The sequence below is a fragment of the Ranitomeya variabilis genome, chromosome 1, assembly GCF_051348905.1.
Source record: "Ranitomeya variabilis isolate aRanVar5 chromosome 1, aRanVar5.hap1, whole genome shotgun sequence".
NCBI lineage: Eukaryota > Metazoa > Chordata > Amphibia > Anura > Dendrobatidae > Ranitomeya > Ranitomeya variabilis.
In genome coordinates, this window is record NC_135232.1 from 357041585 (window position 1) to 357059040 (window position 17456).

Sequence of the window (17456 nt, forward strand, 5' to 3'; positions counted from 1 at the left end):
GACGATATATCCACTTGCTCTCAACCTGGGCAAGAATTGTGGCCAAGTCTCCCCCCCTGATACCTAATGAAACCTGATCAATGGCTTTAACTACCAAGCCTCTAGGATTGCTTTCATGATAGCTTTTAAAATGTCTGGCAATGGGTTTAAGGGGCACATCATTGTCCAATTTTTTAGCTTTAAGAATATCCCTGACATGTTCCCTAGTTCTTACCTTCAATTCCCTGGTTGTAAGACCAATATACACTTTTCCGCAGGGGCACTGCGCATGGTATATAACTCCTTCAGAACTACAATTAAGATGTCGTCGGATTTCATATTGTCTAGAACCATCAAAATTACAGAAGGTTGTTGCCTTTGTGTGGTTAAAGCAGCCCTTGCAAAAACCGCACGGAAAGAAACCAGGTCTTCCTATGTTCTTCTTTTTTATTCGTTCATAATGGCTATGGAACAAAGGCAACAACCTTCTGTAATTTTGATGGTTCTAGACAATATGAAATCCGACGACATCTTAATTGTAGTTCTGAAGGAGTTATATACCATGCGCAGTGCCCCTGCGGAAAAGTGTATATTGGTCTTACAACCAGGGAATTGAAGGTAAGAACTAGGGAACATGTCAGGGATATTCTTAAAGCTAAAAAATTGGACAATGATGTGCCCCTTAAACCCATTGCCAGACATTTTAAAAGCTATCATGAAAGCAATCCTAGAGGCTTGGTAGTTAAAGCCATTGATCAGGTTTCATTAGGTATCAGGGGGGGAGACTTGGCCAAAATTCTTGCCCAGGTTGAGAGCAAGTGGATATATCGTCTGGGCACTTTAAGTCCTGGTGGCCTTAATGAAAATTTTGGTTTCTCAGCTTTTTTGTAGATAGTATTCTTTGTCATAATTTTGTTCTTGAGAGGTATTGTTTTAGGGCTAGGGTGTTTTTAATGGGGTTATTTGTATATATATTTTCATGTTTTATCTATGGTTAGTAATTTTTGTGTATTTTATATATTTTATATAGTATTTTGTCGTGGTCTTCTTTTGCCGCTGTTTTGTGAAGAATGGGAGAATGTTACGCTGATCTTCATGAAAAGGATTCGTATCAAGAACAATGAACAGAGTTTATTTTATTTAATTCTGGTTAATACTATAGGATATTATATCGCTTATGTCTTTTTTGACATTTTTTGATATTTATATAATATATTTTTTAGGCACTAAGTGAGTAATGTTGTAGAAATTTTTTGATCTGTATCATTGACATTTTTGTGTATGTATATTTATTGATGTATCATGTCATTAGAGTCGGAGTAGGTATTATATGCACCATATGCACTTTATTTGCACTAATTTATGCAGCTGTTTATTTATCTCTCTTATGGGCACTTTTTATTGTAATAAAGATATTTATTTGCAGATACATTTTCTCTGCATTTGTTTGCACTTCTTTTCACTTATATTGGCCTTATAGTGGGCTTATCTTGGCATCGGTTATATGGGCTATATGCCCTCACTTTGTGCACCACACTGTTAATGCGCTTATATCACATTGTAATAATTTATACTAGCACGCACTTTTCTGTATAACCTTATTATAAATCTTTTTTTGCACTTTAGTAAGATATTTACTTAATATATGCACATATTAGATTACAGTCAATATATGTAATTTTGCATATCTTTGGCTGTATTGCACTTGAGCACTTTATTATTGTATTGGGATTATTGTAATTTAATTTTGGCATTTTATAAATGATAATATTCTTATTTATTTCCTACTATTCCGAACTATATTCTGTATTGTAGTGCGTTTGCGGGGACATTCCGCGCCGCACACCTTTAATAGCGTCACAGGCTATATCTGTTTGTTTCCCATTTGCGCACATTCCGGTTGGCAGTGCGCATGCGTGAGTCTTCCGCCCCGTACACTTCGGACAGCGCCACAGGTGGTATTTGCTTGCTATTACTTGCAGTCCACCCGGCGGATGTCCGGAAGTGTTCATTCATCAGGGGTTGGATAGATCTGCGCATGCGCCGCCCATGTCATTTGCGGAATCAGCGGCCTCATTCTTTATTAGCAGCGGCATTTGATTGGCCCATTATAGTTTAAATACGTCACCCGGTCTGTTTGGAGACACGCCCCCGGAAGAAGCAAGGGCGAAACGCGCGTCGGGGCGCCGGGATTAGCTGCAGAGGAGACACGTTCATTTACTGCATCTGGGTAATAATACTTTGCACCGTTTTATTATTGTACACAGTGGTATCAGCTACATTGGATTCATAATGATTGTCACCATGTAATGTAGCTGTAATGAAACAGGGGATGTTTTGGTGTGATAATAAGGATGCCGATAGCACCATATATGTTGTTTTCCATGAGTCCTCTAGCCATCTCTTTTTGCAGGTGCACTTTTGTGTATTAGCTATGTTCCCAGTACAATGAGATATACGTGGCTTCCTACTGCTACTTTCCCATGGGGTATTATCCTGGTGGAATGTTGTAGCTTTTAAATTATATGTTGTTGTATTGTTTTCATTTTTTTCAATAAACACTTGTTTTAGAATATTTTTCATATATGGTCGGCTTCTTTAGGGTGACAGTGATTGTACTGCCATCTTGTGGTTGTTTATATGTACTGTGGAAGTACCATTAAATAGAGATATAGTTGGACTTTTTTGGATTAAGAGAGGATAACATAGTCCATATACTCTTCTTTCTCTCTGATATCCTCTTCACATCAAGGTTCCACAGCAGACTGATCTGTGTCTCACCTCCCTGATATTTACAAGTCTCTCTCCTCATTCACAGGTCAGGAGGGGGAAGGTATCAGGGGATCATTGTTTCAACAAGCTAGGTCAACATGTCATTAGCATATTAGCAAACAACATTATTCACTGACCCTGTGGAGAGATAACAATACAGAACTGGGGAGAATATCAGATGGCAAATAACAACTCATCCTACAAGAGAACACCATGAAAATAAGTAAAATAGAAATATACACAAAAATGATACCCACATAGCATATCACACCATCACAACCTCTCCCCCTTATAATAAGTGAGCATGCAATTAGGTCTACACTGACCTCTGGCCTGCTCACTTTAGTCCACTTTGCTCCACTGTTTTTAGTTCCTTGTACAGTGGCAGGGGTTGCAATAATCATGAGCACTTGTCCATAAATTCCCGTGTCCTGGCTTTATGGTCATATGAGGTTTTTTGTCTGGACTGAGCTGTTCACTGATGTTCATTAGCCAAGGTAGCTAGCTGGGCGAGACAGTCTCTGAACTCTAGAACGTAGGGAATGATGGGTGTTCCGGTATCTGCGATATCTCCCTCCAATTGTTCTTACAGAAGAGTGAGAGGCCGACAGACCTTCTGCTCCCACAAAATGACTTTGTAACTCCCCAATATCATTTCCAAGGAAGATAGCTGCAGGAAGTCCTCCCATAACTCCAATCTAACACAGTTTTTCTCCAAAACCATAATCCAATCGTACCAAAGCTCGCTGTATATATTTGCGGACACCCCCCGCCAGGACAATGGGAATTCCTGGGCCATGGTGAATTGCCTTGGGTCAAACCACAGCGATAGTCAGGAATGCCCCCGTGTCTCTAAATCCCGACACTTTGTATCCATCAATTAAGACATCCTGCAGGTGGCAATGCCGTTGCTCTGTATTTCTGATGGACAAAGGCCAGAGTCCGTACACTCCAGGAGGGGTATCTATGGTGCCGTGGTCGGTGGTCCACTCTGGTGGGGGTGGTGGTAGCTCTTCCTCAGGCGGGATGGAGTGCACAAGATGCACTGGACGAGGTGGGGCTGCATGGGGCTCCCTCCGAATCCTTGAGAGACATCCAGACTGCAAATATCCAGGTTGCCCACACCCGTAACATCTCCTCTCTGTGATACCCCCAGGTCGTGGTCGGAACTGTTGGGTTCCAGTGTTATGGACTGGTAATTTAGGAGTGACATGCGGCTAGCTCTGAGCAGGTGGTAACTATACAGACCGCAGTTCCTGATCTTAACACAACACTAGAAGTAGCCGTGGGATGTTCCTGTCACTCCCTGGACACCTTGTCACAGCCGGAGAACTAGCTACCCCTAAAGGTAGAAACAGGAAAGCTATCTTGCCTCAGAGAAAATCCCCAAAGGATAGGATAGCCCCCCACAAATATTGACTGTGAGAGGAGAAGGAAATGACATACGTAGTATGAAACAAGATTTAGCAAAGGAGGCCACTTCTAGCTATATACATAGTAAGGAAAGAACACTGTGCGGTCAGTAATAAAAACTAGAAAAAGTCCACCGCAGAGATATGCAAAAATCTCCACACCTGACTAAAGGTGTGGAGGGCAAATTCTGCAGCCCAGAGCTTCCAGCTTAGCTAAATAGATCCATACTGATAAGCTGGACAAATGAGCAAAACATAGAATGTGCTGAACAATAAAGTCCACAACAAATGGACTGCAAAAGGACAAGCAAGGACTTATCTTTGCTGAACTGGAGAGAGTGTCAGGGAAATCCAAAAGAGCAGTGGCTCCAAGCAGGAACAATTGGCAACTGGCATTGATTGAGGGCTAGGGCCAGACTAAAATAGCCGACCAGAAAGACGATCAGTGGAAGCAGCTGCTAAAGCTAAATCCAAGAAGCAGCTATACCACTCAAAACCACAGGAGGGAGCCCAAGAGCAGAATTCACAAAAGTGCTACTTACAACCACCGGAGGGAGCCCAAGAGCGGAATTCACAACAGTCCAGGATTGTGAGCTGTGATTGTCATCGGCCTGTGGCTGGGTCGAAGGGCAGATATAATCGGAGGGGGATGGGGCATGGGAGAAGGCTGTGGTTCATTGTCCAGAAGCCTCCTCCATTGCGGTCGGATAGTAAGGGCTTCATCAGCCAGGGCTGCAGCTCTATCCACGGTGCAAGCGTGCGCTCCCGGACCCATTCCTGTACCTCTGCGGGGCACTTGGCAAGAAATTGTTCTATAAGGAACGCCTGTATAGCATCTTCCACAGTAAAGGCGTTTTCTGCTTCCAGCCATCTCCGATTTGCCTGGGACATCTTATATGCATTCATCCTAAAAGATCCCCCCGTAGTGCATGGGAGGTCTCGGAACTTGGCCCTATATGAGTCTGGGGTGACAGCATGGTAATCCAGGATAGTCTGCTTTACAATGTTATAATCCCGATTCTGCTGTGAGTCATTGGTTTGGTAAGCCTCCGCCAGGCTACCATTCAGGAGTCCCACTAACAAACGCATACAGCTACAGTGGGGCACCTCCATCACAGCACACTGCTGCTCAAAGTCCTTGAAGAACCCCTCCACATCTCCGGAAGCCTCATCAAATGGCTTAAACTCTGTCCGGGTGATCCGTACAGGCTCCCGGATCGTTGGGTTTACATTCCACATTGCATACTCCCTCTTTCAAGCTCCATTGCTTCTTGTCTCCGCTGTGCCCGGCGGGTAGCCTCCTCCTTGTACTCCTGAGAGACACCTGGGCCCAGAACCGCCATCTCTTCTTCGTACCACACCACCCACTGGCTTTTTGGGGTGGGGGTCCTCGTCTCCAGTGCTCGTCCTTCAGACATATGGGGGGAGGTGGTTGGGCTGGCACCCACCAGTAGGTCAATTAAGGCCTCTTTAGTCAGTCCCTGGTAGTTCAGGCCCAAGTCTCTGGCTCTCTCCTGTAAACTGGATACAGTACAATTTCTGTACTCACTCTGTGGGTGGTTCTCCATTAGGTTACGCTCTGTTGATCCCGCTGCTTGCCACCAGTTGTCACAGGTTCCTTCTCACAATCACACAATCAACAGAGCAAGAGAATAGTGAGCAATTCCAGAACCTTTATTTAGGCAAAACACAAAAGGTCCATATAATCCACCACACTGAGGATACAAGAGTCCAGAACACGAATGCAGTTCAGTAACAGGATAAAAGTCCAACAATGCAGCAGAGAGGATAACATAGTCCATATACTCTTCTTTCTCTCTGATATCCTCTTCACATCAAGGTTCCACACCAGACTGATCTGTGTCTCACCTCCCTGATATTTACAAGTCTCCCTCCTCATTCACAGGTCAGGAGGGGAAATGTATCAGGGGCTCATTGTTTCAACAAGCTAGGTCAACATGTCATTAGCATATTAGCAAACAACATTATTCACTGACCCTGTGGAGAGATAACAATTCAGAACTGTGGGGAGAATATCAGATGGCAAATAGCAACTCATCCTTCAAGAGAACACCATGAAAATAAGTAAAATTGAAATATACACAAAAATAATACCCACATAGCATATCACACCATTTCAAGCATCATCCCGAGTATAAGAGACCTGGCGCCGCCCTGCTCGGCGCATTCTGTTCCTGAATCAGCGAGAGTAGGGGGAGCTGCTGCCTATATAGGGTCAGAATCGTGGTTGTTAGAGATAGTGTAGGTCTGCAACTCTTAAATCCACAACTACTCAGAAACCAAAAGTCCTTTTTAGGGCTAATTCGTGGTTCCCGATATTGCAGCGCAAGATAGGCAGGGCACAGCATGTCCACATCAGTGCAAGGCCTGCAGGCACTGTATGTGCATCCATTGCTCCCACTGCATCCCTCCCAAAGCTCCATAACTGTATGCTGCTTCTACTGCTGCAGCTTCTTTACTATATACCTAGTTGGAATTTTTTTTCCCCAAAAATTTACCCCCAAAAAACAAAAATATAAAGTCTGTTCTGTCAGACTACGGCCTGTTGAAAAATTGTAGTTTGTCAGGCATACGTAGCATTGTTGTGTGTGCTAGCCTTGTGCCACTTTTTTGTGTGTTTTAAATTCACCGAAAAAGGTCTCATATATCTGCATGCTCCAACTTGCATTGTAGGACAGTGGACCCCTTTTTTTTTGCTGTCTGACACTATAAATCTATACAGCACTATTTTGCATATAAAAAAGCCACATGTTTGCCAGTGTGGTATTTCCGTTACAGCCCTCATATATCTGCGTGCTCTAAGTTTGGGCATTGTAGGCCTGTGTACCTCTTTTTTTGCTGTCTGATACTGTAATTCTATACAGCACTATTTAGCATATAAAAAAAGGCCAAATATTTGCCAGTGTGCCAAAAATTGAATACAGTCTGTTCTATCAGGCTGTTTGGGTTGGAAAAATCATAGATTTGTAGGCATAATGATCAGATATTATTTCCCTACTAATAAATATATTTGTGTTGAGGATTTGAAATAGTGCAGTTGTCCATTTAAAATGGGCAAGGCAAGGGGCAAGGGATGGGTAAGTGGACGTGATGATGATGGTGCATGCAGACAACAAGGCCGTGGCCAAGGTGAAAGTGGGCCACAACAAAGACCCACATCTTCTCGCTTGACCTTCCTGTCCCAGTTTCTAGGGGACCGCAGCACAGCACTATTGAAGCCAGAGCAGTGTGAAACGGTTGTTGGTTGAATAGCGGATAATGCTTCCAGTCACTTAGCCACCACCACCATCACCATGTCTTCAACACAGTCAAGTCTGAGTAGCCGTGAGTTTGGCCTGGATATTCCTCACCCTGATCCTCCTTCCTCCAACCAATCCAGTGCCCGGAGACAACTGATGCCACACTTGGACACTCTGAAGAGTTGTTCAGTTTTCCATTTCAAGTTTCAGTATTATCGGCTGGTCAACTTGAAGTGGGGGCAGCTGAGATCGTATGTAGAAATGCCCAAAGCTTTGACCAGCCCCAGTCATGCGAAGGCATTGGTGGGAAAGTGTCAGAAGAGTTGGACAATGATGAGACACAGTTGCCAGAAAGTCAGGAGGTGGAGCAGGGTGCAGATGTGGAAGACGAGGTGGTGGATGACTATGTGACTGACACAACCTGGCAGGAGGACATGCAGAGCGAGGGCAGAAGCACAAATGGGGAAGGAGGCATATCACCCCAACAGGCAGGAAGAAGCAGTGTGGTGGCCACAGACAGAAGACGTGCATTCATTCCCCATAACACCAACATGAGGGAAGTTGCCATTCCAACTGTTAGATCTTCCCGAGTCTGGTTATTTTTAAAAGACTCTGCCAATAACCCCAAACAGGCCATTTGCAGCACCTGCCATGCCCGCATCAGCAGGGGTAGCAAAACAACCAGCCTGACCACCACCAGCATGATCAGGCACATGGCAGCAAAGCCCCCGACTTTGTGGGCCAAACCCCAGGCTCCAGGACCACTGCCTGCAGGTCACACCACTGCTTCTTCCACTGTTTTGTGGAGAAGCCAATCCCCAGTTCACCGTGCATGTGAAGATGCCTCTAGCCTTGCATCTGTTTTGACCCACAGTCAAGCAGCACCATCATCAAGCCCGTCCACGTCCTTGTCCCAGCACAGCCTTCAATTGTCTATAACCCAGTCTTTTGGAATGCAAGCGGAAATACCCCGCCAACGCCCCACAGGCCACAGTCCTAAATTCTAATATTTCTCTTCTGCTTGCGCTAGAAATGCTGCTTTTTAGGCTCATTGAGACAGAAGCTTTCCGCAACCTGATGGCGGCGGCTGTCCCAAAGTACTCGGTCCCCAGTCGCCACTATTTCTCCCGGTGTGCCGTAGCGGCATTACACCAGCTTATGTCCCACAACATTACCTGTGCCTTGAACAATGCTGTTACAGGGAAAGTCCACCTTACCACGGACACGTGGACAAGTGCTTGTGGGCAGGGATGGTACATTTCACTGACGGCATACTGGGTTAACATAGTGGAAGGCGGGACCCAGTCAGACCTTGGGATGGAACATATCCTGCCCACGCCGAGGATTGCTGGCCCTATGTCAATCATGGTTGCCCCCACAGTCTACAGCTCCTGCACCTCCTCCTCCTCTTCATCCTCCATCTCTGAAATCAACACATCAGTCAGAAGCTGGAAGCACTGCAGCACTGCCTCAGCCAAGTGGCAACAGGCTGTGCTGAAGCTAATCTGCATAGGTGACAAACCGCACAATGCAGAAGAGTTGTGGACAGCACTGAAAGAGCAGTCAGATGTTTGGATGACACCGCTGAACCTACAGCCAGGCATAGTCATGTGTGACAATGGCCGTAACCTGGTGGCGGCTCTGAGGCAAGGTGAGCTCACACACGTACCTTGCTTGGCCCATGGGCTAAACCTCGTGGTTCAACGTTTTCTAAAAAGCTACCCGGAGCTGCCGGATCTGCTATTAAAAGTACTCCAACTGTCTGCCCATTTTAGAAAGTTAGCTACAGCTCCAGCAGCCCTTGCTGTGCTTCAGCACATTTGCAACTTCCAGCTCACCGCCTGGTGTGTGATGTCCCCACGTGCTGGAACTCTACGCTGCTTATGTTGGAAAGGCTTGCTTTGTGAGCAGAAGAGGGCAGTTGTTGACTACCAACATCAACAAGGCCGTCGATATTCAGTTCAGACTCCATACATAGGACCTCAGGAGTGGACATGGATTTCCGACATATGTACCATCCTCCAAAACATTGAGGACTGCACCAAGATGGTGAGCGGCGATGACGCCAAAATTAGCGTCACTATCCCGCTTCTCAGCATTCTGAAAAGCTCTTTGCTCACAATTAAAGAGGATGCATTGCAGGCAAAGCACGAGGACATGGAGCAAGGAACCATACAGGGGGATTACACTCAGCCCAGCCTCATGTCTTCTCAGTGTGGATTTGTAATCAATGAGGAGGAGGAGGAAGAACAGGAGCTACTTTCATGCGCTATAGATGGTACAACAAACACAGCTGTCATATCGTCTGTTCAGCGGGGATGGCCTGAGGACAGGGAGGAGGAGGATGAGGATGAGCAGGAGGAGGACAGCATGGTCAGTCGTCCTGTTGGTGAGGAAACGGAAGTCTTGCCTGTTAGCAGTCTGGCACGCATGACTTTATGTTGCGCTGCATTTCACATGACCCTCGCATTATAAAAATTTTGGGTGACACTCATTACTCGTTGGTGACACTTCTAGACCCACGCTACAAGGAGAACTTCCAATCTCTTCTACCAGAGGCAGAGAGGTGTACTAAAATGCTGCAGTACCAGAGGGCCCTTGTAGCGTAATTACTTAGAAAATTCCCATGTGAGAACGCTGGCAGCAAACGTCAGAGTTTGTTGTACAACCAAGGAGTCCAAACGAGAAAACAGAAGTACAATCCAGCTCAGGCATGGGAACAATGGCAAAGTTCTGGGACAGTTTTCTCAGACCCTCCCATCGTGATGCCACAGAGGCAAGGGGTGCTGTCACAAGAAGTGCAATGTTTGTGAAGATGGTGAGGGAGTACCTTGCAGATCGTACAAACGTCCTCCATAATTCCTCTGTGCCTTTTAATTATTGGGTATCCAAGCTGGACATGTGGCATGAACTGGCTCTCTACACCTTGGAGGTCCTGGACTGCCCTGCTGCTAGCGTTCTGTCAGAGCAGGTTTTTAGTGCCGGTGCTGGAATTATCACAGATAAGCGCATCCGCCTTTAAACTGAAAATGCTGACAGGCTGGCTCTTATAAAAATGAGCAAGGGCTGGATTAGGAAAGATTTCTGTACACCACCAAGTGAAACCACGAAATATAACTTCAAATACATTCTCTCTTTTGGGGAGGTGTATTCTCATGCACCTCTTCACAACCACACATGGGTATATGCTTCCACATTTGGTCGGTTTGTGGTTATCCTCCTCCTTATCCTTATTCTCATCATCCATAACCACTAGATGACCGGGGTGAATGTGCTCTGTACTGCTATAGGCCGGCAAATTTTTGGGCACAGGAGCTGTGAAGGCACTATTTTGTTTAGAAAAAACAGGACACCACTTTGGGGAATTGGGCATTACATTACATTGGGCCCACTTCTTAAGTCTGTCTCCTGCAGTGTGTCCTTCACCTGCCACTAGATCACCAGGGTGAACGTGCTCTGTACAGTGCATTTTGGTCAAGGGGGCTGTGATGGCACTAGTCTATTTTTAAAAAAAGTCCCCCCATTGGGGAATTGTTTGGCAGCTCATGCACTGCATTACAAGTCTCAGAGACACACACCACTACATTGGGGGCCTACTTCTTAAGTTTGTCTCTTGCAGTGTGTCCTTCAGCTGCCACTAGATAAAAAGGGTGAACGTGCTCTGCACGGTGCATTTTGGGCAAGGGGGCTGTGATGGCACTAGTCTATTTTTAAAAAGGTACCTCCATTGGGGAATTGATTGGCAGTCCATGTACTGCATTACAAGTCTCAGTGACCCACATCACTACATTATGCTTACTTCTTAACTCCTTCATGACCCAGCCTATTATGACCTTAATGACCTGGCCATTTTTTGCAATTCTGACCAGTGCCCCTTTATGAGGTAATAACTCAAGAATGCTTCAACGGATCCTAGTGATTCTGAGATTGTGTTTTCGTGACATATTGGGCTTCATGTTAGCAGTAAATTTAGGTCGATAATTTTTGCGTTTATTTGTGAAAAAAAACAGAAATTTGGCGAAAATTTTAAAAATTTCACAATTTTCAAAGTTGTAATTTTTATTCTGTTAAACCAGAGAGTTATGTGACACCAAATAGTTAATAAATAACATTTCCCACATGTCTACTTAACATCAGCACAATTTTGGAAGCTAAATTTTTTTTTGCTAGGAAGTTATAAGGGTTAAAATTTGACCAGCGATTTCTCAATTTTACAACAAAATTTACAAAACCATTTTTTTTTAGGGATCACCTCATATTTGAAGTCAGTTTGAGGGGTCTATGTGGTTGAAAATACCCAAAAGTGACACCATTCTAAAAACTGCACCCCTCAAGCTGATCAAAACCACATTCAAGAAGTTTATTAACCTTTCAGTTGTTTCACAGCAGCAGAAGCAACATGGAAGGAAAAAAAGAACATTTAACTGTTTAGTCACAAAAATGATCTTTGAGTAACATTTTTTTTATTTTCCCAAGGGTAAAAGGAGAAAGTGGACCCCGAAAGTTGTTGTACAATTTATCCTGAGTACGCTGATACCCCATATGTGGGGGGGAACCACTGTTTGGGTGCACGACAGGACTCAGAAGGGAAGGAGAGCCATTTGACTTTTTGAATGAAAAATTGGCTCCAATCTTTAGCAGACACCATGTCGCGTTTGGAGAGCCCCTGATGTGCCTAAACATTGAAACCCCCTACAAGTGACACCACTTTGGAAAGTAGACCCCCTAAGGAACTTATCTAGCTGCATAGTGAGCACTTTGAACCCCCAGGTGCTTCACAAATTGATCCGTAAAAATGAAAAAGTACTTTTTTTCACAAAAAAATTTTTTAGCCTCAATTTTTTCATTTTCACATGGGCAACAGGATAAAATGGATCCTAAAGTTTGTTGGGCAATTTCTCCTGAGTACACGGATACCTCATATGTGGGGGTAAAGCACTATTTCGGCACACGGCAAGGCTCGGAAGGGAAGGAGCGCCATTTGACTTTTTGAATGAAAAATTAGCTTCAATCGTTAGCGGACACCATGTCGCGTTTGGAGAGCCCCTGTGTGCCAAAACATTGAAGCTCCCCCACAAGTGACTCCATTTTGGAAACTAGATCCCCCAAGGAACTTATTTAGATGCATGGTGAGCACTTTGAACCCCCAGGTGCTTCACAAATTGATCCGCAAAAATGAAAAAGTACTTTTTTTTCACAAAAAAATTCTTTTAGCCTCAATTTTTTTTATTTTCACATGGGCTACACGCACTGTTCCCCAACTCCGGTCCTCAAGAGCCACCAAAAGGTCATGTTTTCAGGATTTCCTTAATATTGCATAGGGGATTGAATGCTTGCCTGTCCAGGTGATGCAATTATCACCTGTGCAATACTAAGGAAATCCTGAAAACATGACCTGTTGGTGGCTCTCGAGGACAGGAGTTGGGGACCTCTGGGCTACAGGATAAAATGGATCATAAAGTTTGTTGGGCAATTTCTCCTGAGAACACCGATACCTCATATGTGGGGGTAAACCACTGTTTTGGCGCACGGCAGGGCTCGGAAGGGAAGGTGCGCCATTTGACTTTTTGAATGAATAATTAGCTCCAATCGTTAGCGGACACCATGTCGCGTTTGGAGAGCCCCTGTGTTATGGAAATATTAGGGTTGGATAAATTTATCCCTCTGTGTGTGCTGCGGCCGCTCCCAATTAGACTGAGTATTTTGAGCGCTCATCAAGAATGGACTGTACACAACTGTGACAGAACAACATTCCATCAATACTGAAACTTTATTGTACATATATAGTTTTATATTTTCACATAGAAAGGAGTGGTTAGGGGTTGTCAGGGGTGGTTAGTTCATTACCATATTGTCTAGCTCCTCTGTCATTGGTTATCTAAACATATATGGAATATTGTGATTAATGCTCATATGACTGCAGATTAAGGAACTAAAATGTACCTCTGTATGTAGGACAAAGATGAGACATTTGATCAGCAGTCACCAAACATCTGACTCTGTTCTGCTTTTAGGGACGGAAAACCCCATATGATCTGTCTGGGTTATATTAGTTCGTGTCAACAATTTTAAACCATTTATTATAATGTATATATTAGCTGTGAGTATAAGAGTATATATGATTATAGAGGAGTATACATGCAAGTGAGATCTACATGATATATATATTTCTATCACAAGCCCCCCTTAGATATCACTTGTGTCATGATTCTCAATGGCGAGAGAACATAGCCCAGCATATATGAGAACTAGCTCTTGGAAGATGGAAACTATACTGACCATGAACTAAACCTGCCGCACAACTAGAAGTGGCCGGGTAGCATGCCTACGTTTTTTTATCCCTAGATGCCCAGCGCCAGCCGGAGAACTACCTAATCCTAGCAGAGGAAAAGACAGTCCTGGCTCACCTCTAGAGAAATTTTCCCAAAAGGCAGACAGAGGCCCCCACATATATTGGCGGTGATTTTAGATGAAATGACAAACGTAGTATGAAAATAGGTTTAGCAAAATCGAGGTCCGCTTACTAGATAGCATGAAGACAGAAAGGGCACTTTCATGGTCAGCAGAAAACCCTATCAAAACACCATCCAGAAATTACTTTAAGACTCGAGCATTAACTCATAACACCAGAGTGGCAATTTCCGCTCACAAGAGCTTTCCAGACACAGTAACGAAACAGCAGCTGTGAACAGGAACAAAATGCAAAAACACACAAGGACAAAAGTCCAACTTAGCTGGGAGTTGTCTAGTAGCAGGAACATGCACAGAAAGGCTACTGATTACATTGTTGACCGGCATGAAACTGACAGAGGAGCAAGGTTATATAGCGACTCCCACATCCTGATAGGAGCAGGTGAACAGAGGGGATGATGCACACAAGTTAAATTCCACAAGTGGCCACCGGGGGAGCCCAGAATCCAATTTCACAACAGTACCCCCCCCTCAAGGAGGGGGCACCGAACCCTCACCAGAACCACCAGGGCGATCAGGATGAGCCCTATGAAAGGCACGGACAAGATCGGAGGCATGAACATCAGAGGCAGTGACCCAAGAATTATCCTCCTGACCGTATCCCTTCCATTTGACCAGATACTGGAGTTTCCGTCTGGAAACACGAGAGTCCAAGATCTTTTCCACAACGTACTCCAACTCACCCTCAACCAACACCGGAGCAGGAGGCTCAACGGAAGGCACAGCTGGTACCTCATACCTGCGCAACAATGACCGATGAAAAACATTATGAATCGAAAAGGATGCAGGGAGGTCCAAACGGAAGGACACAGGGTTAAGAATCTCCAATATCTTGTACGGGCCGATGAACCGAGGCTTAAACTTATGAGAAGAAACCCTCATAGGGACAAAACGAGAAGACAACCACACCAAGTCCCCAACACAAAGCCGAGGACCAACACGACGACGGCGGTTGGCAAAAAGCTGAGTCTTCTCCTGGGACAACTTCAAATTGTCCACCACCTGCCCCCAAATCTGATGCAACCTCTCCACCACAGCATCCACTCCAGGACAATCCGAAGATTCCACTTGACCGGAGGAAAATCGAGGATGAAACCCCGAATTACAGAAAAACGGGGACACCAAGGTGGCAGAGCTGGCCCGATTATTGAGGGCGAACTCCGCCAAAGGCAAAAAAGCAACCCAATCATCCTGATCCGCAGACACAAAACACCTCAAATATGTCTCCAAGGTCTGATTAGTCCGCTCGGTCTGGCCATTAGTCTGAGGATGGAAAGCAGACGAAAAAGACAAATCTATGCCCATCCTAGCACAGAATGCCCGCCAAAATCTAGACACGAATTGGGTCCCTCTGTCAGAAACGATATTCTTCGGAATACCATGCAAACGAACAACATTTTGAAAAAACAGAGGAACCAACTCGGAAGAAGAAGGCAACTTAGGCAAGGGAACCAGATGGACCATCTTAGAGAAACGGTCACACACCACCCAGATGACAGACATCTTCTGAGAAACAGGCAGATCTGAAATAAAATCCATCGAGATGTGCGTCCAAGGCCTCTTCGGGATAGGCAAGGGTAACAACAATCCACTAGCCCGAGAACAACAAGGCTTGGCCCGAGCACAAACGTCACAAGACTGCACAAAGCCTCGCACATCTCGTGACAGGGAAGGCCACCAGAAGGACCTTGCCACCAAATCCCTGGTACCAAAGATTCCAGGATGACCTGCCAACGCAGAAGAATGAACCTCAGAGATGACTCTACTGGTCCAATCATCAGGAACAAACAGTCTACCAGGTGGGCAACGATCAGGTCTATCCGCCTGAAACTCCTGCAAGGCCCGCCGCAGGTCTGGAGAAACGGCAGACAATATCACTCCATCTTTAAGGATACCTGTGGGCTCAGAATTACCAGGGGAGTCAGGCTCAAAACTCCTAGAAAGGGCATCCGCCTTAACATTCTTAGAACCCGGTAGGTAAGACACCACAAAATTAAACCGAGAGAAAAACAACGACCAGCGCGCTTGTCTAGGATTCAGGCGCCTGGCAGACTCAAGGTAAATTAAATTTTTGTGGTCAGTCAATACCACCACCTGATGTCTGGCCCCCTCAAGCCAGTGACGCCACTCCTCAAAAGCCCACTTCATGGCCAAAAGCTCCCGATTCCCAATATCATAATTCCGCTCGGCGGGCGAAAATTTACGGGAAAAAAAAGCACAAGGTCTCATCACGGAGCAGTCGGAACTTCTCTGCGACAACACCGCCCCAGCTCCGATTTCAGAAGCGTCGACCTCAACCTGAAAAGGAAGAGCAACATCAGGCTGACGCAACACTGGGGCGGAAGAAAAGCGGCGCTTGAGCTCCCGAAAGGCCTCCACAGCATCAGGGGACCAATCAGCAACATCAGCACCCTTCTTAGTCAAATCAGTCAATGGTTTTACAACATCAGAAAAACCAGCAATAAATCGACGATAAAAGTTAGCAAAGCCCAAAAATTTCTGAAGACTCTTAAGAGAAGAGGGTTGCGTCCAATCACCAATAGCCTGAACCTTGACAGGATCCATCTCGATGGAAGAGGGGGAAAAAATGTATCCCAAGAAGGAAATCTTCTGAACCCCAAAAACACACTTAGAACCCTTCACACACAAGGAATTAGACCGCAAAACCTGAAAAACCCTCCTGACCTGCTGGACATGAGAGTCCCAGTCATCTGAAAAAATCAGAATATCATCCAGATACACAATCATAAATTTATCCAAATAATCGCGGAAAATGTCATGCATAAAGGACTGGAAGACTGAAGGGGCATTTGAAATACCAAAAGGCATCACCAAATACTCAAAATGGCCCTCGGGCGTATTAAATGCGGTTTTCCACTCATCCCCCTGCTTGATTCGCACCAAATTATACGCCCCACGGAGATCAATCTTAGAGAACCACTTGGCCCCCTTTATGCGAGCAAACAAATCAGTAAGCAGTGGTAACGGATATTGATATTTAACCGTGATTTTATTCAAAAGTCGATAATCAATACACGGCCTCAAAGAGCCGTCTTTCTTAGACACAAAGAAAAAACCGGCTCCTAAGGGAGATGACGAAGGACGAATATGTCCCTTTTCCAAGGACTCCTTTATATATTCTCGCATAGCAGCGTGTTCAGGCACAGACAGATTAAATAAACGACCCTTAGGGTATTTACTACCCGGGATCAAGTCTATGGCACAATCGCACTCCCGGTGCGGAGGTAGTGAACCAACCTTGGGTTCTTCAAAAACGTCACGAAAGTCAGACAAGAATTCAGGAATCTCAGAGGGAATAGATGATGAAATGGAAACCAAAGGTACGTCCCCATGAGTTCCTTTACATCCCCAGCTTAACACAGACATAGCTCTCCAGTCGAGGACTGGGTTATGAGATTGCAGCCATGGCAATCCCAGCACCAAAACATCATGTAGATTATACAGCACCAGAAAGCGAATAACCTCCTGGTGATCCGGATTAACACGCATAGTCACTTGTGTCCAGTATTGTGGTTTATTACTAGCCAATGGGGTGGAGTCA